The sequence below is a fragment of the Bos indicus genome, chromosome 28 (assembly GCF_029378745.1).
Source record: "Bos indicus isolate NIAB-ARS_2022 breed Sahiwal x Tharparkar chromosome 28, NIAB-ARS_B.indTharparkar_mat_pri_1.0, whole genome shotgun sequence".
Taxonomy (NCBI): Eukaryota; Metazoa; Chordata; class Mammalia; order Artiodactyla; family Bovidae; genus Bos; species Bos indicus.
This window is the reverse complement of record NC_091787.1, coordinates 32,603,145-32,626,368: the sequence shown is the minus strand read 5'-3', so window position 1 is coordinate 32,626,368 and position 23,224 is coordinate 32,603,145.

The window sequence follows — 23,224 nt, the reverse complement described above, 5'->3', positions numbered from 1 at the left end:
TCAGAATTTAAAATAGCAACTCTTTTGGTCTACTGGCTCTTGATATGGGTGTGACCTAAAGTATATAAAACTGTTCTGAATCTACCAATAATTCCTTGTGGCAACTGAGGCAAGTTACCGTCTGACTGTGAGACTCAATTTGCTTCCTTAAAAAGCAATAAGTTTACTTTAGACGGGGACTAAGCTCCCTACAGTTTCGTCATTAAGTGTTTTTATTTGGGGCCCATCAAAAGAAGTACTAATGAAAACCTTACAGGATTTCTTTACGGTCGGTATGCAATCACCAGCTGAATGCGTCTGGTGTCTGTCTGTCAGGGTTCTCCCTTCTAAGCAACAGAAATGGACTCTCACTAACTAAAGTTCGAAATCATTGTTTGAGGGAGAAGGACGTTTATTGGAAGGATAATGGGGGCTCATGGCCTGACAGGAAGAGTAGAATAACTAGGCCGCTGCAAGGGAAGTAACCAAGCCTCCTCCAGGGGCTGCAGCAGTGGGTGCACTCCCTGGGGCCTCTTCGTATTGAGGCGTGGCACCACACAGCTTATATTCCCCTATGTCTTCTCGATTAAGCTGATATTTAAATCATAAGGAAGAGATTCTGATTCAGTTCAGTTCAGTCTCTCAGTCGCGTCTGACTCTTCGCAACCCCATGGACTGTCGTATGACAGGCTTCCCTGTCTGTCACCAACTCCCGGAGCTTGCTCAATACATGTCCATCGAGTTGGTGATGCCATCCAACCATCTCATCCTCTGTCATCCCCTTCCCCTCCTGCCTTCAATCTTTCCCAGCATCAGGGTCTTTTCCAATGAGTCTGTTGTTCACATCAGGTGGCCAAAGTATTGAAGTTTCAGCTTCAGCATCAGTCCTTCCAATGAATATTCAGGACTGATTTCCTCTAGGATAGACTGGTTTGATCTCCTTGCAGTCCAAGGGACTCTCAAGAGTCTTTTCCAACACCACAGTTTAAATGCATCAATGCTTTCCCTTGACTGTGGGGGTAGGATGATAACCCCACAGTAAAGGAAAAGAGTCATGATTTCCAGGCCCATCAAAATCACAAGTGATGAGAGCAGAGCATTTCCAGAAAAAAGGTGATATTGAGTAGTTTAAAGCAATTTACATCATTACTTCCAGTCTAAAGGATGGCTGAACTAATGGACATTTTTAGGAGACAACTTAGGAATATGTTATCCACAAAACTTGGTGGCTTAACAAATTATAGAATTATTATCTCACAGTTTTGGTGGGGGGAAATCAGAAGTCTAGGCATGATTTAGCTGGGTCTCTAGCCTTATTTTGGAGAAGGCAATGGCACCCCATGCCAGTACTCTTGCCTGGAAAATCCCATGGACCGAGGAGCCTGGTAGGCTGTAGTCCATGGGGTTGCAATGAGTTGGACACAACTGAGCGACTTCACTTTCACTTTTCACTTTGATGCATTGGAGAAGGAAATGGCAACCCACTCCAGTATTGTTGCCTGGAGAATCCCAGGGATGGGGCGGCCTGGTGGACTGCTGTCTATGGGGTCACACAGAGTCGGACATGACTGAAGCGACTTAGCAGCTAGCCTTATTCAGGGCTTCCCTGGTGGCTCAGCTGGTAAAGAATTTGTCTGCAATGCGGGAGACCTAGGTTCGATCCCTGGGTTGGGAAGATCCCCTGGAGAAGGGAACGGCTACCCACTCCAGTGTTCTGGTCTGGAGAATTCCATGGACTGTATAGTCCCTGGAGTTGCAAAGAGCCGACATGACTGGGCAGTTTTCACTTATTCACTCACTCACTCACTCGCTAACCTTATTTAAGGGCTTCCCAGGTGGCGCTAGTGGTAAAGAACCTGCCTGCCAATGCAGGTAGATGTCAAAGACATAGGTTCTATTCCTGGGTTGGGAAGATCCCCTGGAGGTGGGCATGGCAACCCACTCCAGTATTCTTTCCTGGAAATCCCAAGGACAGAGAAACCTGGCAGGCTACAGTCCATAGTGTCGCACAGAGTTGGACATGACTGAAGCTACTTAGCATGCACACACTAGCCTTATATATGGGTCAAGTTAGGGTTAGTTGAATCGGCTTTGATTTAAGTATGCCTTCCTCAATCAGTAGTTACTCAGCAGTAGCCACATCTATTCCATTGGAATGTAAGCCCCGTGAAGTCAGGACTCTGGTTCGTCGATGTATCACAAGTGTCTAGAACAAGTCCTGAAACATAGTTGACTCTCAATAAATATGGTTGAATAAATGCATTGAATGGAGTTGTCTGGTACGTATGTACACTGGTATTAGTGAACTCTATCCCACACAGAGGTTTGATTTCAGTCTCATTGTAATGGGGAGCTGTGTGTCATAAAAATTACCAATGATGAGTATCATGGGACACTTTGTAAATTTCTCTGAACTCGGACATCCTAAGCCATTTTTCTACATAATAACTGCAACAGGTTTTTTTCTTTCTGAAGTTTCATTGAGCACTGTAAAATTAACTCCTTTGAATTTATTGGCCATGATATATAAACATGTGTACCATTAAGCCTTTCATAACAGGCCTCAAGAACCATGGACTGTGGGCATAAGTAGTTTCATTTGTCTGTCCTGTCTTGTCCATTCCTCGGGATGCACATTAGCAACTATGCTGCCATTTTGGAAAATATCAAGATCCCTAAAAATGTTCATACCAGTGGACCAAGTATGATTGCAATTTGCAAGTTCAACACACTGAAGTCTTTAAAACTCTTGCTTGTTGGTAGTAAAATGTTGCCGCACCCATTTTAGCAGTGAGGAAGCTAAACATAGATTTAGTTCCTTGTACAGTCTTCAAGTGTCACATAATCACTGTGCTGGAAAGTTGCCCTTTGGTCATTTAGTTCAGTTCTGATTTAATGTGGGAGCCTTCTCCATACTGCTTGACTTGCTTGCTATCTTTCCATGGATGGTGTGATTGGCAGGATAAAGAGCCCCCTCCAAAGATGTCCATGTCCTAATCCACAAACTGTGAACATGTGATTATACATGGCAAAGAGGCATTAAGTTTGCAGGGAGGATTGAGGTTGCTAACCAGCTGACCTTACAAAAGGGAGATCTTCCTGGATTATCTGGGTGGGTCCAGTGTAATCACAAGAGTCTTTAAGAGTGAAGGAGGGAAATAGGAGGAGAACCTTAGGACATTTGACTGGAAGAACAGTCAGAGGACGGGGACACTGCCGGCTTTGAAGATGGAGGAAAGAGACCATGTGCCAAGGAATGCAGGCAGCCTATGGAGGCTAGAAAGGCAAGGATTTTACCTTAGAGCCAGCACGGGAATGCTGCCCTGCTGACAATGTGACCATAGCCCAGTGAGGCCCTTTTCACTTCTAACCTCTGGAACTCTATGATGATAACATTGAGTCACTAAGTTTGTGGTAATTAGTTAGAGCACCCCTAGCACGCTGAGTAGATGGGTAGTTTGTCGTGTCTCTAAACTGCTTCCATATTTCAGGCCTTGCAAGGCAATGCAGAAACAATGGACTGAATATTTATTGACCAGGATATACCTGAAAGATGGGCTTTAAAATATACTTCTGAAGTCTCACCTCAAATCTTAACCTAAAACCACATTCCAGTTCATTGAATTTACATACAAGATTTTAGCATGCTGTCTTGTAATTATACGCTGCTTTTGACAGTCTTGGTTTGGATGACCTTTCTCATGTGATGGTACACTATGCCTTGAATTCCTCCGGTTTCCAAAATTCCTAGACCCAGATCTGATGAGTAATGAAACTTCTTTGAATAAGTGAATAGACTGTTTTAATTGATGACGTTGAAGACCTACTCAAAGGCTTATTCATAACCTATAGCCTGAGCTTCTCAGGGATTTAATAAAGAGTGTTTTCCTCTCACATGGTTTACCAGCCTTGAAATGTTAGAGAGGAAATCAAGAAGTCATCATTATATGGCTGCATATTAATCATTAGATTTTATAGTTGGTCATAGTTCTTTTATTTATTACCATTTTATGCATCAAATGCAATATTCAGACACACATAGACAGTTACACAGATTCAGGGACTTATGACCTAGGAAAAGTGGGCTTGGTTTCTCTGTGTGTGTGTGCATTTCTAATTATGTCGGGACGTCATCCAAAGATGTGACTGTTGTGAAAAGATCACAAATTAACCGGCGAGAATGGAAGGCAACCCAGAGTTTTTTGAGAGCAATCTTAGAGCTTGGAGAATTCATAAACCAAGTAAACCTTCTGACATAACTATAAAATGTGGTATAAACCCTAGAAAAAAATGGCCATCTTGAAAGGGTAACAGCACTTTTATGAGAATTCCAACCACACCATGGCAACATCAACCCGTCAAAGCAAATGAAGGGTAGTAAAAGTAAAATTAAACATGATGAAGGGGACACCAGCTTGCTAACAGCTTTCCGAGCAGTAAAGCTTTCAAATGTTATCTCTTCATTGGTCTGTTCAATCACACATGCCTGCTACCAAGCTTTATCATATTATGTATCTTTCTCATCACTGCCGCCTGCCACGGGCTTGATGGACTTGTCTGTATATTCACACAGGAGGGGAGGAGAGGGCTCCCCTTCCCCCCACTGTAGCCCCCTCCTTGTGAGCCCTCATCTCCCTCCTGTAATTCTTCTCTCCCACTGTCCTCTCTTGCCCTTGCTCTGGTGTCCAACATGAGTCTCTCTTGCATAACAAAGGTTGCCGTGCAGCTCTGAGCTTTGGGAACTAAATATAGATCAAAGCCCCATCCTACCCTGCATCACCCAAAAGACAGATCCCAACATGCGTCTGACTTTGTCCTCTCTTTTAGTCTAAAAATCAGCATCCTTCTTTCTCCTCTTGGTTCTCCTCCCAGCAACTAATCCCTCTTCCCTACCCCTTCTCTGACCTCCTGCAGGGAAGATTGTGAAGGCATTTTCATGTGTTAACTAACAGACTTGCTAATCCCTTGGATTGAATGCCTTTGCCCTGTTTTCAGGGACCCAGAAATCTTAAGGTTACATTTATTCTCTGACCTACTCAACCACCAGGGAGTCAGGGCAAATTCTAGCCTTTCAGTGCTTTAAACTCCTTCCCAACTCTATTTCCCAGTTCTCAACAAATAAGGTACCCATTCATTGTGTGGGCAGTGTTTGTAATGCCAAATACCTAAGCCTGTAGACCATATGAGTTATTCAACTATATGGGAAGGAAAAAGAAAAACAAATGACTAATCAGCCATTTTAGGCTTCCCATAGCCCACACAGTGATGAGGAGATTCAGGGGGCGAAAAAAGCTGGGATACCATGCTGTGGTGCTTACAAATAGTCAATAGGGGGTGGAAAGGGAAAGGAGAAACCAAGACAAGAAAGGCAGAGTTGTTGCAGCCAACTGTCTCATCAGATTGCCATGTTTTAGCCTGAGTTTATTGTCTGTTAGTGTTGGTAATTGATTTGCTTTCTATACTGTGGGCTAGTAGTATTTGAGCCCACCTCCTTTTTCTATAATCAACATTAAAGTGTGTTCCCAGTTTAAATCAGTTCCTTTGATTTATTCATCCATTCAACACATACTTACTGAGACTCAACAGCATGCAGAGTGGGACTTAGAATGCATTTGAAGTCTGAGAAAGGGCAGCACAGAACTCAGCCACAGGCTAAGGAGAAGATCCTTAAATGGGCTGTGCTGCCTCCCACATCTCTGTCTCCAAATGTTTCTCTCCGTGTCTGTCTCCTTTGAGTCAAGTCTTAGGCATTTGGTTGTCCTGGCTCTAGCTTCCAGCCGGGAACCCAGATGTCTGCATTTGCTGATTTTCCGTCTCTTTTTCAACTCTGAGAGGGTTATCATAGCCTTCCACATCTCCTGTCTCCAGTGGCTGCTTAAAGTATAAACATTTATTGGGGGGAAATATTAAAAGTATGAATGAGATCATGGTTCCAAAAAGGGCCCATGAGGATTCTGATAAATTTAATCATGTGGTGTGATTGTGCATGTGTGCGTGCATGCACACACACACATTTTGCTGCTTTATTCTTTATTTCAGTTGATCCTAATTGAAACAATCAGGCATCTTCTCCAAATATGTAAGAAATTGTTGTATCTAGTTTATTATGTCATAGCTAAAACTTTGTACTTCTTGGAAGGTCCTCATTTTGCAGGACAGAGGACTCCTTCCAGCCCCCAAGGGTGGGCTCTTGTCTAACACTCAGAAATGAATTGTCCAAGGAGACACGCATGCTGACAAAGCAAGCGACTTCACTGAGAAGGGGCACCTGGGCGGAGGGCTGCTCTGCTGCATGGCTCAGTCTCAGGTTTTATGGTGATGGGGTTAGTTTCCAGGTTGTCTCTGGCCAGTCATTCTGGCTCAGGGTCCTTTTTGGTGGTGCACACGTTGCTCAGCCAAGACGGATTCCAGCAAGGAGATTTCTGGGAGATTGGTAGGACATGTGGCGTCTCTTTTTGACCTTTCCTGAATTCTTCCAGTCGGTGTTGCCTTGTTAGTTCCCTGTTCCTTACCAGGATCTCCTGGAATAAAATAACTCATTCAAATGGTTACTGTGATGCCTGACCAAGGTAGCTGGTTTCAGTCATTTCACAGCAACTGGAAATCACATGAATCATATCATCACAGAGACTTGGGGTTGAAAGCAGGGTTGAGAGCTGGATGAACAGAGGACGGGTTTTCTGTTCACAATCTCTTACCAGTTTACTTGGCCTTGGACAAGTCACTTTTATTTTTAAGCATAGATATAAAGGTGGAGAAGGCGATAGCACCCCACTCCAGTACTCTTGCCTGGAAAATCCCATGGACGGAGGAGCCTGGTAGGCTGCAGTCCATGGGGTCGCGAAGAGTCAGACACGACTGAGCGACTTCACTTCTTTGACTTTTCACTTTCATGCGTTGGAAAAGGAAGTGGCAACCCACTCCAGTGTTCTTGCCTGGAGAATCCCAGGGATGGGGGAGCCTGGTGGGCTGTCGTCTCTGGGGTCACACAGAGTTGGACACGACTGAAGTGACAGCAGGGATAAATGAAATTATAAATACAAATACATACCCACCTGTATCTTTAGCACCAATCATATGTGACCGCCCTGTACTAACTGTAACCATTTGCTAGGGCTGCCAGGACAAAATACCACAGACAGGGTGGTAAACAACAGAAATTATTTTTCCTCATTTCTGGATGCCCGAAGTCCAAGACTAAGGTGCTCCAGATTTGGTTTTCTCTGAGGCCAGTCTCCCTGAGAATAGCTGAGCTCTGGTTGTGTCCTCATGTGGCCTTTCCTCTGTGTGTGTTCATCTGGCAACTGTTCTTCTTATAATGGCCTCATTTCAACTTTATCACCTCTTTAAAGACCTTATCTCCAAATACAGTTACATTTGGAGTTATTGGGGGTTGGGATTGAATTCAGCTGAGATTGCTAGATGCAAGGAGACAAAAACAAATGGGGCATAGTCCTTGCCCCAGAGGACCCAGTCATTGAAACAAATGAAACTAATTGCGCTATGGAATAAGACGTGTGGCAGTAGAGGCGGATGCTGAGTGTAGGGAGGGCGCCAGGAAGAATCGGCAAGTCAAGTTGCTTAATTCACAGAAAACAGCAGGAGGGAGACAGTATTTGTACTGGGTCTTGCCATCCTTGTAGTAGTTCTCCAGGTCATGGGGAAGGATGAGGAAAGAAATGGGCATTTGATATGGGCGGATATTTAGGGTCAACTCAGTGGCTTATGTAGGCCAGTGCTGTCTCATATTAAGGACCTCCTCTGATACTTGAGAGGAGAGAAATGTGTCCCAATTTCTCTTAGCCAGTTAGATCCCTGCTGCTGCTGCTGCTAAGTCGCTTCAGTCGTGTCCGACTCTGTGCGACCCCATAGACGGCAGCCCACCAGGCTCCCCGTCCCTGGGATTCTCCAGGCAAGAACACTGGAGTGGGTTGCCATTTCCTTTTCCAATGCATGAAAGTGAAAAGTGAAAGGGAAGTTGCTCAGTCGTGTCCGACTCTTCGAGACCCCATGGACTGCAGCCTACCAGGCTCCTCCGTCCATGGGATTTTCCAGGCAAGAGTACTGGAGTGGGGTGCCATCGCCTTCTCTGAGTTAGATCCCTAACTGGTCTAAATCTCATACAAGCCTAATTAAATGGTGGTGAATTCTGTAGTCTGTGTGTAGTACTGTCCTAAGGTCCCTGGAGACAGAAAAGACACTTTCTTTGCATAAACTGAATAGGAAGTTCAGAGACTACTGAAATAACTGGAATAACATTATAAGGCAACAAATAAATGGTTCCAAAGAATACTTGCCTCTTTCCCTCTGGCTAAAAAGAAGGATGTTATACTGAATCTTCTTTACATTCTGCTCAAGGGATCAAATGTTCTGTGACAGTGTTCCTCAAACTTGAGTAATACATTAAAAAAACTCACAGATCCTCCTTTGTTATCTTAAATTATTAATGTTATGTAAGTGCATAGACGAAAAAGCCATACTTCCTGGGTTTGAATCTAATCTTAGATCTACCATTTATTGGTTATGTTGACCTTGACCAAATCACTGAACTCTCTTTGCCCCAGCCTTCTCATCTGTGAAATGGGGATAATAATAGCTATATTCATAATATTGTTATAAGAATTAAAGTAGCTAATATTTGTTGTATTAGGTTTTTTTTAAAATTACATTTAATTTTTGCTGCACAGTAAAATGACTCATATATATTCTTTTCTTTTCCATTATGGTTTATCACAAGACATTGAATATAGCTTCCTGTGCTACATAGTAGGACCTTCTTGATTATCCATCCTATATATAATAGTTTGCATTTGCTAATCCCAAACTTTCTAGTAGTTTTTGTGTGGAGACTTAAGTGTTTTCTATATATAGTATCATGTCATCTCTGTATAATGGCAATTTTACCTCTTCCCTACCCATTTGAATACCTTTTATTTCTTTTTCTTGTCTGATTGCTGTGGTTAAGACTTCCAGTACTTGTTTGAAGAGAAGTGGTGAGAGTGAGCATCTTTGTCTTGTTCCAGATATTAGCAGGAAGGCTTTCAGCTTTTCACTGTTGAGTATTACATTAGTTGTGGGTTGTCATGAATATGTCTTATTATATTGTGATATGTTTCCTCTATACCCACCTTCATAAGGGTTTTTTTTTTATCATGAATTGATGTTGAATTTTATCAAATGCTTTTCCTGCATCTATTAAGATTATCATGTGGTTTTTGTCTTTTGTTGATGTGATGCATCCCATTGATTTGTGAAAGTTGAACCATACTGTGACTCTGGCATGAATCCAAGTTGGTTGTGGTACATGATCTTTATAATGTGTTGCTGGATTAGGTTTGTCAAATTAGTTAATATTTGCAAAGCATTAAAAACAGATAATCTGGCATATATTAGGTGTTATATGTGTTAAATAAAATTTTCTATAAATGTATAAATATAAAACTAGTAATGAAATCTTTATGCATATAGCTCTTCCTCAACTATAAAATAAAACAAAAGCTGTGAGCTATATAGCAAATTTGAAAATTAAGTAAAAAAATTTAAAAGCAATACAAATCAAATTTAAAATATTAATTCAGTGTGACAGATATTATTGTTTACACTAACCCTAACTCATAGAAGTTGTCATTATTTATAAAAAGAGCCTCAGATCTAGTTCTGTAATGAACTTATTTTCCCTGTATTTTGAATTTAATACTATGAATGCACAGGGCATTTGCATGCAAAGGAAGCTTTTCAGAATGAGGCAAATACTATCCAGACCTTGTTTGCTAGGTCAGGAAAATCAGGCCTCATTCTCTGTCAATACTTTACATGTTAGAAGTCCTAGAATGCCAATTTTAATTAAAGATATCAGCATTACATTATTAGTGAAACCCACACAAAATTGTTCTCTAAATTGCAAAGTTGCTCAAGTCAGAAATTTGGCGGCCATTCACGATTCTACGTCTTTGTCCTCATGTTTTAACTGGCCAAGAATCTCTCTAAAATATTCACTGACTCTGCCCTCTTCTTTTTATCTCCTTCTAACTATATGAATTCCTGAGACTCAACCCATGGAGTTAAAGACTCTAGTTTGAGTAAGGAGGTATCCCATATGCTAGTGATCTCTGTGAAAACCAACGGGAGGATGGTTGCATGAGAGTGCTATTTATACAAGTGGGGTTACACGGTACTTATGCCTGCACCTCTTCTTTGTATTTCTTTTTTTTAAGTTAAACTATAGTTAATTTACAATGTTGTGTTAGTTTCAAGTGTATAGCAAAGTGATTCAGATATATGTATATATAGTGGCTCAGACAGTAAAGAATCAGTCAGCAGTGCAGGAAACCTGGGTCGGATGCCTGGGTTAGATCCCCTGGAGAATGGAATGGCTATCTACTTCCAGTATTCTTGCCTGGAGAATTCCATGGAAAGAGGAGCATGGCAGGCTACATATAGTCTATGGGGTTGCAAAGAGTCAGACATGACTGAGTGACTAAAACTACTCCTCCTCATGTGTATATATATGTATGTATGTATAATGTATATGTAGTCTTTTTTAGATTCTCTTCTATTATAGGTTATTACAAAATATTGAGTATAGTTTCCTGTGCTATACTCTAGGTCCTTGTTTTTTATCTATTTTATTATATGGTAGTGTGTATATATTTATCCTAACCTCCTAATTTATCTCTCCTCTCCCATGTTTTTTGCTTTGGTAACCATAAGTTCATTTTCTATGTGTGTGAGTCTATTTCTTCTTTGTATTTCTTTTGAACAGAACTCTAGGTTCTAGAATAACCCAGAGTTACCCATTGGTATGATGAAGTCCTTCATCAATGGAGAGGTCAAAGCAATTACTTATGGCTTTCTGACTTCCCAATTACAATCAAATCTAACCTAGAAGCTTCTTTCTCATAGTATCTGTTATGATGTGTTCTGTTGTCCTCTGCAGCCTAAATCAATACATTTCATCATTAAAGAGTTCAACCTCTTTGTAAAGAGCTTTGGTTTTTCAACTTGGTTGGGGTTGGGGCAGAAACGCCCTGCTCTGCTGACCTGTAGGCCACTGGCCTTTAATGAAACTCTGCAGAATGTGTGTACCTTTAGTTAAAGCACAGAATCCTGGAAAGCTGGCACGCAATTAGAAATAACCAAGTTCAATCTCTTTGTTTTATATGTTGGGAAGTCAATGCTGAACTTCTCAAAGACAGCAAAAACCTTAAAAAAAATTGTATTTGTTGAAGTATCTCTATTCAGTATGCGTATTTTCTTGTTAGAAGCACTGTGGTCTAGTTCAAGGTGCTCTGGGATGGTCCTGGTACCTCCATGGTTTGGCTACAGGACTTGGCTCAAATGTGGAAGCCTTCCTTGACCCATTGGTTAATGCAGAGAGGCAGATCTGACTCCCCTATCCTCTCTGTTTTCAGGCTGCCCAGGCCACCAACCTGTCCCAGCTGTTATCACATGTATGCGTACATCTGTTCTCTTCTAGTACAGAATTTCCAAATTATATCAACACATGTCTTGCTAGCAAAATGATTCTGTGGTCAAATAATTGAAGTGAAGTATTAGTGAACTTCTCCTAAAACTTAGAGTATTTAATATGCCCACATGCATTACAAACCTCCATCAGGGGCATATGTAGGAGGGTTGAAATTCACATTTTTTTTTTAACTGAAGACTTTTATTTTTAGGATGTGTCTGGTGGGACCTGGAAAAACAGTATGTTACCTAGATTTTAATCCTCTATCCACAGTTATATTGACTTAGTCCTCTTTATGCCCTAAATTCAGAGCTCTAGGCTGGGCACATGATGGGTTATCAAACATATTTAATGAAAGAATGATTAAAGTTATGTATTTTCCCAAGTTCTCAATCTGATTATCTGAGATATGTAGAATTAAGATTACATGTTATTTTGTTTGGTGATTTTAACATGTTTAGAAGAACAATTTGAATGAACATACATTGTTAAACTGGGAAATACTTTGTGGATTTTTTTTTTTTTTAAGGTTTCTAATCAGTTGACTTTATTCTTTCCATTACATTTTTTTTTTTTTTGTATTGGTTTTGCCATACATAGACATGCATCTGCCACGGGTGTACACATTTTCCCCATCCTGAACCCCCCTCCCACCTCCCTCCCCATAACATCCCTCTGGGTCATCCCAGTGCACCATCCCCAAGCTTCCTGTATCATGCATTGAACCTGGACTGGCGATTCATTTCTTATATGATATTATTATTACTATCATCAGAACCCCCTCTACCAATCTATTACTATTAATATTTATGTCACAGAAAATTGTTTCTTTTAACCTTTGCTCTACATGGAGTATTAAATAGCTCATAAGTTTCATTACTATGATATATATAGCTTTAAAATAGAGTCAGGTAGAAGTAAACTTTACCAAACATCTCCAGGTGAATCATTTGCTAGAACGTTACTTTACAAGTTGCCTCCTTCTGAAAAAAAGGATACTCATATATCTAGATAATTCACCTGCAGCCCTCATTCATCTGATTATAACTACATATGATAATTATTACTACAGCTATATGTGTGTATATGCTTATTTTACACATGCATATGTTAATTGTTCAATAAATGCACATATATATGCAAATATGATTTATCTAGCAATTATTATGAGTTATATATGGTTACAGGTACTTTACATTTATTATTCTTACCCCCACAATCACTCTGCAAAAACTGGCATTATCATCCTTATTCTAACAAGAGAAAGCTAAGGCCTAGAAATATTTGATAACCACCCAGAAGTATAGGGACCCTGTGCTTTAATTCTGTGAAAGAATCCTCAAGATGCACTTGTTCAGCCTAAAAAGACTTGCTCATAGCTTGCATTTATAGTGCTTACTATGATAAGTTATGGCCCATGCCCAGAACAAGAATATCCAACCTGAATGGGGGGCTGAGAGTAGCCAAGCAACAGAGAGTAATGTCTGAAACCTAACACTGCATTACTGTAACTATCTCCCTGGTGAGCCAGCAGTTCTATTTGTGCCTCCACAAACCCCCACCCAAGTCAGTGTGGCCCCAGGTAACGGGCGACAGGTCCTTGCAATCCAGCTCTCCTCTTCTCCACTGCTCAAATGACACTCGGAATTTGCCTTCTGATGCCAGGTTTATAGGGGAGTCATCAGCACCACACAGTCACCCTCAGCCACGCAGCGCTGACAATGCAGTCATCTGCCAGCAAATGGGCTGAGTGGTTCCTGCATGAGGCTGTCTGGGCCATATTTGGCAAAGTCAGATGACTTACCTTCCTGCCTTCTAACCAAATGCAAACAACAGAGCTCTCCTTTACCCAGAATGGGAGCACAGTTTTCTCTGTCTTTCCTGCACACATTCTGAGATTCACGCAGAAGCCACAAAGGTAGAGGGAAAATATCTCAAGACGAAATGCTTTTGTCCCATCTCCTTAATTAAAGATTTGAACTTATTTTATAGAAGGCTCTTGGAAACCAATTACAGTATTTCCTGCAAATTTTTTTTTTTTTTTTTCACTAAGGAGTGTGTTTCCAGTGTTATACCTGGCAGCTTCGTCTTCTGGGTAGTCAAAATTTAATAATTTCATTTAGCCCATGGATACGGTAAAGACTGGTTTAGAGACCTGTGGGAACACTCAGACAAGGCACAAAGCCCTGGTGTACTATTAATGCTGACCAGGTGAGGAAGACACTCTCTTTCCCTTCTCTCGTTTTCTTCACAGTATACTATTATGAAAAATTTCCAACATACAGAAAGTGGAAAAGATTTCACAGTGAATGACCCCCCCCACCCCTATTAGGTTTTATTGTACTTGCTTTATGTCACATCTATCTCTCTGTCCATCCTTCTGTCCAATTACCAATCCATCTTATTTTAATACATTTTAAATAAGTTGCAGACTTTGGTACACTTCACTCAAAACACTTCAGCATACATATCCTTATTTAAATCAAATATTTATGTATCTCTTTACCTTTGAATTTTGAGGTAAAGTTTGCATACAATATAATGTAGAAATTTTCAGTGGACCCTTCACTGAGTTTTGACATCTACACATACCTGTAGAATCCAAACCCGTATCATGGTATAAAATACGAACATTACTCCAGAACGTCTCATGTCACATTCCAGTCAACCTATGACCCCACCTCCCTAGCTGCTACTGCTACTGCTGCTGCTGCTAAGTCGCTTTAGTCGTGTCCGACTCTGTGCGACCCCATAGACGGCAGCCCATCAGGCTCCCCCGTCCCTGGGACTCTCCAGGAAAGAACACTGGAGTGGGTTGCCATTTCCTTCTCCAATGCCTGAAAGTGAAAAGTGAAAGTGAAAAGTGAAAGTGAAAAGTGAAAGTGAAGTCGCTCAGTTGTGTCTGACCCTCAGCGACCCCATGGATTGCAGCCTTCTAGGCTCCTCCATCCATGGGATTTTCCAGGCAAGAGTACTGGAGTGGGGTGCCATTGCCTTCTCTGTGCCACCTCCCTAGAGGTATCCAATATTACAATCTTTCCCCCCCTATAGATAGAATAGTTTGGTTCACTCTAGAGTGTCATATATATGGAATCATAAGAGTAGATAATTCTTTTGGGTAAATTTCTTCCCTCAGGATAATCTTTTTGAGATTCATCCATGCAGTGTGTATCAGTAATTCATTCCTTTTTTAATTGCTGAGTATTATTCCCTATGTGTAGATATACCACAGTTTGTTTATCCATTCACCTGGTTATGATTATCTGGGCTGTTTCCAGATTTTGGCTGTTGTGCATAACGTGGCTGTGAATATCTGTGTACGAGTCTTCAAGAACACATATGCTTTCATTTATTTTGGGTCAATAAGTAGGGGTAAAATTATTGGTGATGGGGTATATATATGTTTAGTGTTATAAGAAACGGCAAACCTTTTTTCCAAGTAGTTATCTCATCTTACGCTCTCACCTACCATGTTTGAAAGTTCAGTTTGCTCTTTATCCTCCCTGACATCAGGTGTCTGTCTTTTTAATTTTAGCCTTTCTGGTGGTGGTGTAGGTATCACTGCGGTGCTAATTTACATTTCTGAGATGACAAGTGATGTTGAGCGTTTTTTCATGTCCTTCCAGCCATCCATATTTCTTCTTTTGTGAAAAGTCGACTCAAAACTTTTGCCCAGACATTTTTATTTTTCTTAAAGGGAGGGCGTGGACAAACATTGGCCCTGATTCCAGACAGACAAACCCACAACCTTGAGCATGCGCTTGTATTAGGAAGCCTCAATCCTTTTCTGCCTTTCTGCTCCCTGCTCAGGCTCAAAAGAACCTAAAGAGATAATTTTTGAATAAATGTTGGTCACCTTTGCTGGGCGCTTCCAAGAGGGAACAGGAAGGGGCGGCTTGTTAGCAAAGCCTGATCCCTTTGTGAGATGTTTGCAGAATGATTGATTTACAATAAAGTGGTTCCTGGTGGGTGCATGCAGGTGGAACTGATGCGGATCGATTCCAGTGGTGCTAACTAATCAGCTGTTTAAACTGGCAGGGAGAGTGCTCGGTGACAGACGCAGAGCGACCATCATTTTCCCCCTAAGATTACAAATTAACTTGTTGGGGTTTGCTGGGCTGTGTGACAACCTGGAGCCCAGCCACAGAGGAGGGGAGGGTGGCTGTGCCTTCAGAGAGGCCTCTCTGGGATCTGCCTTCCTGTAAGGCTGGACCTGGGCAAATAGCCCTATGGGCTGGAGGAAGAGAGATCCCATCTAGGAAAGAGTGGGGATTTTCATCCTCATTGAAATTCATCTCTACCACCTAGGTGAGGGGGCCTGGATGAACTTTAAAGGGTCCTCTCCTGTTCCTCTTTTCTTTGTTTCTGTTAGCTATTCGCTTGACCCCGTGGCAGACCCATCTGTCTTCGTTTCTTCACATAGAATGAACACACAGAAAACCATCATTTTTATCCATCTGGTCTTGGAAAAAACTCCAGATCCTCAAATTCAAGCTCTTTCAGTTTGAGAAAGTGAAAGTGTTAGTCATTCCTTGTGACTTTCTGTGTCCTACTCCTTGCAATACCATGGACTGTAGCCCACCAGGCTCCTCTGTCCATGGAATTCTCCAGGCAAGAATACTGGAGTAGGTGGCCATTCCCTTTTCCAGGGGATCTTCCTGACCCAGGGATCGAAACCATGTCTCCCACACTGCAGGCAGATTCTTTACCACCTGAGAGGCCCCTGGTTTTTGTTTGTTTTTAGGCTTTTCTTTTTAAATTTTAATTGGAGGCTAATTACTTTATTATATTGTGGTGGTTTTTGCCATACATTCACATGAATCAGCCATAGGTGTACATGTGTTCCCCATCTTGAACCCTCCCTCCCACCTCCATCCCCAACCCATCCCTCAGGGTCATCCCAGTGCACCAGCCCTGAGCACCCTGTCTCATGCATCGAACCTGGACTGGCAATCTATTTCACATATGATAATATACATGTTTCAATGCTATTCTCTCAAAATATCCCACCCTCACCTTCTCCCACAGAGTCCAACAGTCTGTTTTTTATATCTGTGTCTCTTTTGCTGTCTTGCATATAGGGTCATCATTACCAGCTTTCTAAATTCCATATATATGCATTAATATACTGTATTGGTGTTTTTCTTTCTGACTTACTTCACTCTGTATAATAGGCTCCAGTTTCATCCACCTCATTAGAACTGATTCAAATGTATTCTTTTTAATGGCTAAGAAATATTCCATTGTGTATATGTACCACAGCTTTCTTATGCATTCATCTGCTGATGGACATCTAGGTTGCTTCCATGTCCTAGCTATTATAAACAGTGCTGCCATGAACATTGGGGTACACGTGTCTCTTTCAATTCTGGTTTCCTCGGTGTGTATGCCCAGCAGTGGGATTGCTGGGTCGTATGGCAGTTCTATTTCCAGTATTTTAAGGAATCTCCACACTGTTCTCCATAGTGGCTGTACTAGTTTGCATTCCCACCAACAGTGTAAGAAGGTTCCCTTTTCTCCACACCCTCTCCAGCATTTATTGCTTGTAGACTTTTGGATAGCAGCCATTCTGATTGGCGTGAGCTGGTACCTCATTGTGGTTTTGATTTGCATTTCTCTGATAACGAGTGATGTTGAGCATCTTTTCATGTGTTTGTTTAGGCTCTTCTCTTTATAGCCTGATTATACTGTGGTCCCTTTTAAGCATTCCAATATTGGATTTTACAATATTAATTACAAAAATTACAAAACTTGATCCTGACAATAGGGAGGTTTTAGGCTGAAGAAGCCAGGGAAGATGACAAAGAGGTTGGTGTAACTGTGGTGCAGTCATGGCCACAAGTGGATGGCCTGGCGCAGCTCCAGAGTCTAGCACTTATCTTGACCTCTTGTCCACAAAAGCCTTTTCATACATTATTTCATCCTTGGAATAGCATCATGTGATGCACAGGGACCACCATCTATTATGTGGGGAAGCAGAAGTTATCACACGGCACCCTAAGTAGATGCTGAAAGTCATGAAATCTGACCTCAAACGCAGGCCTTTGGGTGTTAGTCTATCTAATTATGGCTCTGGAAGCCTGAATTAGCAGGCTAAATAATATATGTGCTTACACGAAGTGTCTGGAATGGCATTCCAATATAAGAAGGTGGACCTGTTAACAACCTCCAAATTAACATTTCAAAAGGATTTGTTTCTTCAGGACTTGATACTGTTCTTCTAAAGTGTTTCTGGAGGGATAACCAGGTGAGGGCTGGGACAGGCTACAACCAGATATTAAAACTTAGTCTAACGCTCAAATAATTAAATCACTGGCCCCAGGGATAAACAGACAAAGTAGAATAGGTGACCTTGTAAAAGCTTCCAGCTAGTATTTGAGAAGGCAAAATATGATAAAGGAGATATCAAGGACTTGTAAGGAGAGAATGAGAAGATTAGTCAACGAATGACTCTGCAATCCGGGAAACTTATTAAGGGGATAAAGTATATTTAGATCCTTAACAGATGATATGCTCCAAAATAAATACCAAATATTTCAAGATTTAAATGTAGAAATGCAAATTATAAAACTGTTTAAAATATTTAGGTGATTAACTCTTTGGATTAAGAAAGACTCTCGTAGTAGAAAAGCAAAGGGAAAATCGCAAGTGAAAATGTTCATGTATTTAGTGCATAAAAATAAATTGCTATGTCTTTATAAAACAATATAGAGATTAAAAACCAAGAGTGAACTAGGGGGAATATTTGTAAAACTAAAGCTGATGGGCTAAGATCACAATATATAAAGTTCTGTTCAAATAGGTAAGAAACAGGAATCTCAATGTTATATTGAGGTCAATAAATGAAGAGATGCATTACAATGGAGGAAATAAAATGTTAAATTGGCTTTTCTTTGTATAAAAAGTGTTAGTTGCTCAGTTGTGCCTGATTCCTTGCGACCCCATGGACTGTAGTCTGCCAGGCTCCTCCATCCATGGGATTTTCCAGGCAAGAATACTGGAGTGGGTTGCCATTTCCTTCTTCAGGGGATCTTCCTGACCCAGGGATTGAACCTGGGTCTCCTGCTTTGCAGGCAGACTACTGTCTGAGCCACCAGGGAAGACTTTTCTTTGTATATTCACCAGTAAACAAAGGATTAAAAATTAAGATAATAATATTTTTCATGCATCAGATTAGTAAGGATAAACATAGGGTAATAATGTTAGTGATAATATGGTAAAGCTGACACTCTCGTATACTTAAGGATGAAGGTTAAATTGTATGATTTTTCTGGTCTGTATGCCTATATATTGCACCTCATATTGCTTTCCCTTTGCTCTCTGTTCTAGGATGAGGGGAATTTTTTCCCCCAGTTGCCTTCACACAGATTTTCTGTATGCCTAGTAGGTTCTGAGACTTCCCATCTCTTCCCTCCCTCCCACTTCTCCTCCTCATGTCTTAGCCCCCTCCTTAGCTCCCCTCCTCCACTTTTCTTTGCTCCCCCTCTTCTCCCATGTTTATCCCTTTTCCCTTCCATTCTTTCTCTTCCTCAACCACTTTCTTTGCATCTTTTCCTAGTTGAGGCTTTTTCATCCTTGAAGTCTCAGATTAAACATTACCTGCTCAGTGCATCCACCTTATTCTCCCTGAAAGTGTCACATTATTTAATTATTTGCTCTCACACCACCTTATAACCTGCCCATATGACACTGCTGCTGCTGCTAAGTCGCTTCAGTCGTGTCCGACTCTGTGCGACCCCATAGATGGCAGCCCACCAGGCTCCGCCATCCCTGGGATTCTCCAGGCAAGAACACTGGAGTGGCTTGCCATTTCCTTCTCCAATGCATGAAAGCAAAAAGTGAAAGTGAAGTTGCTCAGTCATGTCCGACTCTTAGCGACCCCATGGACTACAGCCCACCAGGCTCCTCCATCCATGGGATTTTCCAGGCAAGAGTACTGGAGTGGGGTGCCATTGCCTTCTCCGCCATATGACACTAATCACAATCAAAATGTATATATTTATAATGATTTGACTAACATGTTTTTCCCTTCCAGGATTACATGGGCTGTTGTCACATTTAGTCAACATTGAATCCCCTGTATCTAGCCAAAAAGACCAGAGAGTTAATACATATTTGTTGGATGTTTTGACTTTGACCTCCCAAAATGTCACTAGAATAAACTGAGGCTTAAGCAAAGCTAACTTGAGTAAACCTACTGCAGTAAGGGAGAGCAAACCTCAACAGAATCTTAGTTATGCCTCAAAAGAGGGTGGTCATGGGTAGAAATCTATACAGTTTGATGATTGAGTGGTTTGAGGCAGGCTTTAGTGTTAAAGATTTGATAAGGAATGGTCAAACTATGATACAAGAGTTTAAGACTGGTGAGTGTTGTAAGATAAGGATCTTCAAGCAAGTGTTCTAAGTAAAAATAGTTTGATATGTGAGCTGTTTGCTCATGTGAACAATCTATTGTTTTGACAAGTTCTGTTTATCTAGATGGGCAAGCTAATTATCCATATAACTTAGTTTCCAGAAAAGTTCTGAAGCTAACAGTGAAAGTGATTTATTGGTTTATAACCTTATCTTCATGGGCAACAATTTCCAAGAAGAAAGAGTAAAATCAAGTTCATAGAACTGTCTTGAGGTCTTCACAGTCCTAGGAGTTAAACTTTGTAACCACAGATCTCAGTTCTGAGAGGAAGAAAAAGAAAACTGTTTTGGCAATATGTAATAAGGTTCTTAGACATGTTTTCAAAATATTTTCTAGTAGCTCATTTCTAAGAGTCTATCATTAAAAAATTAGGAGCACAAAGTTTTATGTAGGGGGTTTGGAGGTGTCTCTTTGGGAAATTGAGGCAACCGCTAGGGAGAAACACGATCCAGGCCTTGGGAGAAAAGAGGGGCTAGAGCATATAAGGAGGGGGAAATAGAGGTGAGGCAAAAACAAAAAAACGTGCCCAGCTTTGTTCAATTTCCCTTTGATCCATTTATGGAAACTGGATTCAAAATCTATTGAGCGATTCTCTTCTTCTCTGCTTCAAACTGGTTACATATATGCATGTGTGCGTGCGCGTGCGCGCGCACACACACACACACACACACACGACTTAAATTCCAGGAATGTCTACCATTAAATCTCTGTCTCTGCAGTTATCAGCAACTGATAGACACATTGCTCTCAGTTCATGTCAATCAAGCAATCACCTGATGAGACTTCCTGGTGGGGAAAATGCTACAGATGCTATGTCGTGACAAGGCTAAGGTTTTCCCCAAATATCTTGTTGTTCCATTGCTGTCATGTCCGACTCTTTGTGACCCCAAGGACTGCAGCAAGCCAAGTGACCCTGTCCTTCACCATCTCTAGGCATTTGCTAAACTCATGTCCATTGAGTCAGTGATGCCATCCAACCATCTCATCCTCTGTCACCCCGTTCTCCTCTTGCCCTCAATCTTTCCCAGAATCAAGGTCCTTTCCAGTGAGTTGGTTCTTTGCATCATGTGGCCAAAGTATAGGGACTTCAGCTTCAGCACCAGTCCTTCCAATGAGTATTAAGTACTGATTTCCTTTAGAATCTCCTTGCAGTCCAAGGGGCTCTCAAGACTTCTCCAGCACCACAGTTCAAAATCAATTCTTCAGTGCTCAGGCTTCTTTATGGTCCAATTCTCACATCCATACGTGACTACTAGAAAAATCATGGCTTTGACTACATGGACCTTTGTTGGCAAAGTGACATTTCTGCTAATACACTGCCTAAATTTGTCACTGCTATTCTTCCAAGGAGCAAGTGTCTTTTAATTTTGTGGCTGCAGTCACTGTCCACATTGATTGTGGGAGTCCAAGAAAATGAAATCTGATACTGTTTCCACTTTTTTGAAATTTAAGCCAGCTTTTCACTCTCTTCTTTTACCTTCATCAAGAGGCTCTTTAGTTCCTCTTCACTTTCTTCCCTTAAAGTGGTACTATCTGCATATCTGAGGTTGTTGATATTTCACCTGGTAATCTTGATTGCAGCTTGTGAGTCATCAAGCCCAGCATTTCATATTATGTACTTTGCATATAAGTTAAATAAGCAGGGTGACAATATACAGCTTTGACGTACTCTTTTCCCAATTATGAACCATTGTTCCCTGTCCAGTTCTAACTGTTGCTTCTTGACCTGCATACCGGTTTCTCAGGAGGTTAGGTAATGTGTGGAGAAGGCAATGGCACCCCACTCCAGTGCTCTTGCTTGGACAATCCCATGGACGGAGGAGCCTGGTAGGCTGCAATCCATGGGGTCACTAAGAGTCGGACACTACTGAGTGACTTCACTTTCACTTTTCACTTTCATGCATTGGAGAAGGAAATGGCAACCCACTCCAGTGTTCTTGCCTGGAGAATCCCAGGGACAGGGGAGCCTGGTGGGCTGCCATCTATGGGGTCGCACAGAGTTGGACACGACTGAAGTGACTTAGCATAGCATAGCATAGCATAGGTAATGTGGTTTGGTATTCCCATCTCTTTAACAATATTACAAAGTTGTTGTGATCCACACAGTCAAAGCCTTTAGCCATAGTCAGTGAAGCAGAAGTAGATGTATTTTTGGAATTCCCTTGCTTTTTCTATGATCCAGCATATGGTGGCAGTTTGATCTCTGGTTCCTCCATCTTTTCTAAATCCAGCTTGTACATCTGGAAATTCGCTGTTCATGTACTGTTGAAGCCTAGTTTGAAGGATTTTGAGCATAATTTTTCTAGCATGTGACATGAATGCAATTGTGTGGTAATTTGAGCTTTCTTTGGCATTGCCTTTGAGAATGGAATGAAAACTGACCTTTTCCAGTCCTGTGGCCACTGCTGAGTTTTCCAAATTTGCTGGCATATTGAGTGCAGTATTTTAATAGCTTTTGGATTTGAAAAAATCTTTTGAAAAAATTTGAAAAATTTTGAAAAAATTTGAAAAAATCTTTTGGATTTGAAATAGCTCAGCTGGAATTCCATCACCTCCATTAGCTTTGTTCATAGTGATGCTTCCTAAGGCCCACTTGACTTAGTACTCCAGGATGTCTGGCTCTATGTGAGTGACCACACCATCATGGTTATCTGGGTCATTAAGAGCTTTCTTGTATAGTTTTGTGTATTTTTGCCACCTTTTCTTAATCTCTTCTGCTTCTGTTAGGTCCTTGCCCTTTTTGTCCTTTATGGTACCTATCTGTGTATGGAATGTTCCCTTACATGTGTGCATGCTAAGTCGGTTCAGTCGTGTCCAACTCTTTGCAACCCTATGGACTGTAGCCTGCCAGGCTCCTCTGTCCATGGGATTCTCCAGGCAAGAATACTGGAGTGGGTTGCCAAGCTCTCCTCCAGGAAACCTTCTCGACCCAGGCATTGAATCCTTATCTCCTATGGCTCCTGCATTGCAAGTGTAGGAGATACTGGGGAAGCCAGTTTCCAAAACGTTCCTTTGGTATCCCCAACTTTCTTAAAGAAATATCTAGTCTTTCCCATTCTATTGTTTTCCTCTATTCCTTTGCGCTGTTCACTTAAGAAGGCTTTCTTATCTTTCCTTGCTATTCTCTGGAACTCTGTATTTAGTTAGGTACATCTTTCCATTTCTCCTTTGCCTTTCATTTCTCCTTTCCTAATCTATTTGTAAGACCTCCTCAGACAACCACTTTGCCTTCTTGAGTTTCTTTATCTTGGGGATGGTTTTGGTCACCACATCCCATACAATGTTATGAACCTCTGTCCACAATTCTTCTTCAGGCACTCTTTCTACCAGATCTAGTCCCTCCAATCTACTCTTCACCTCCACTG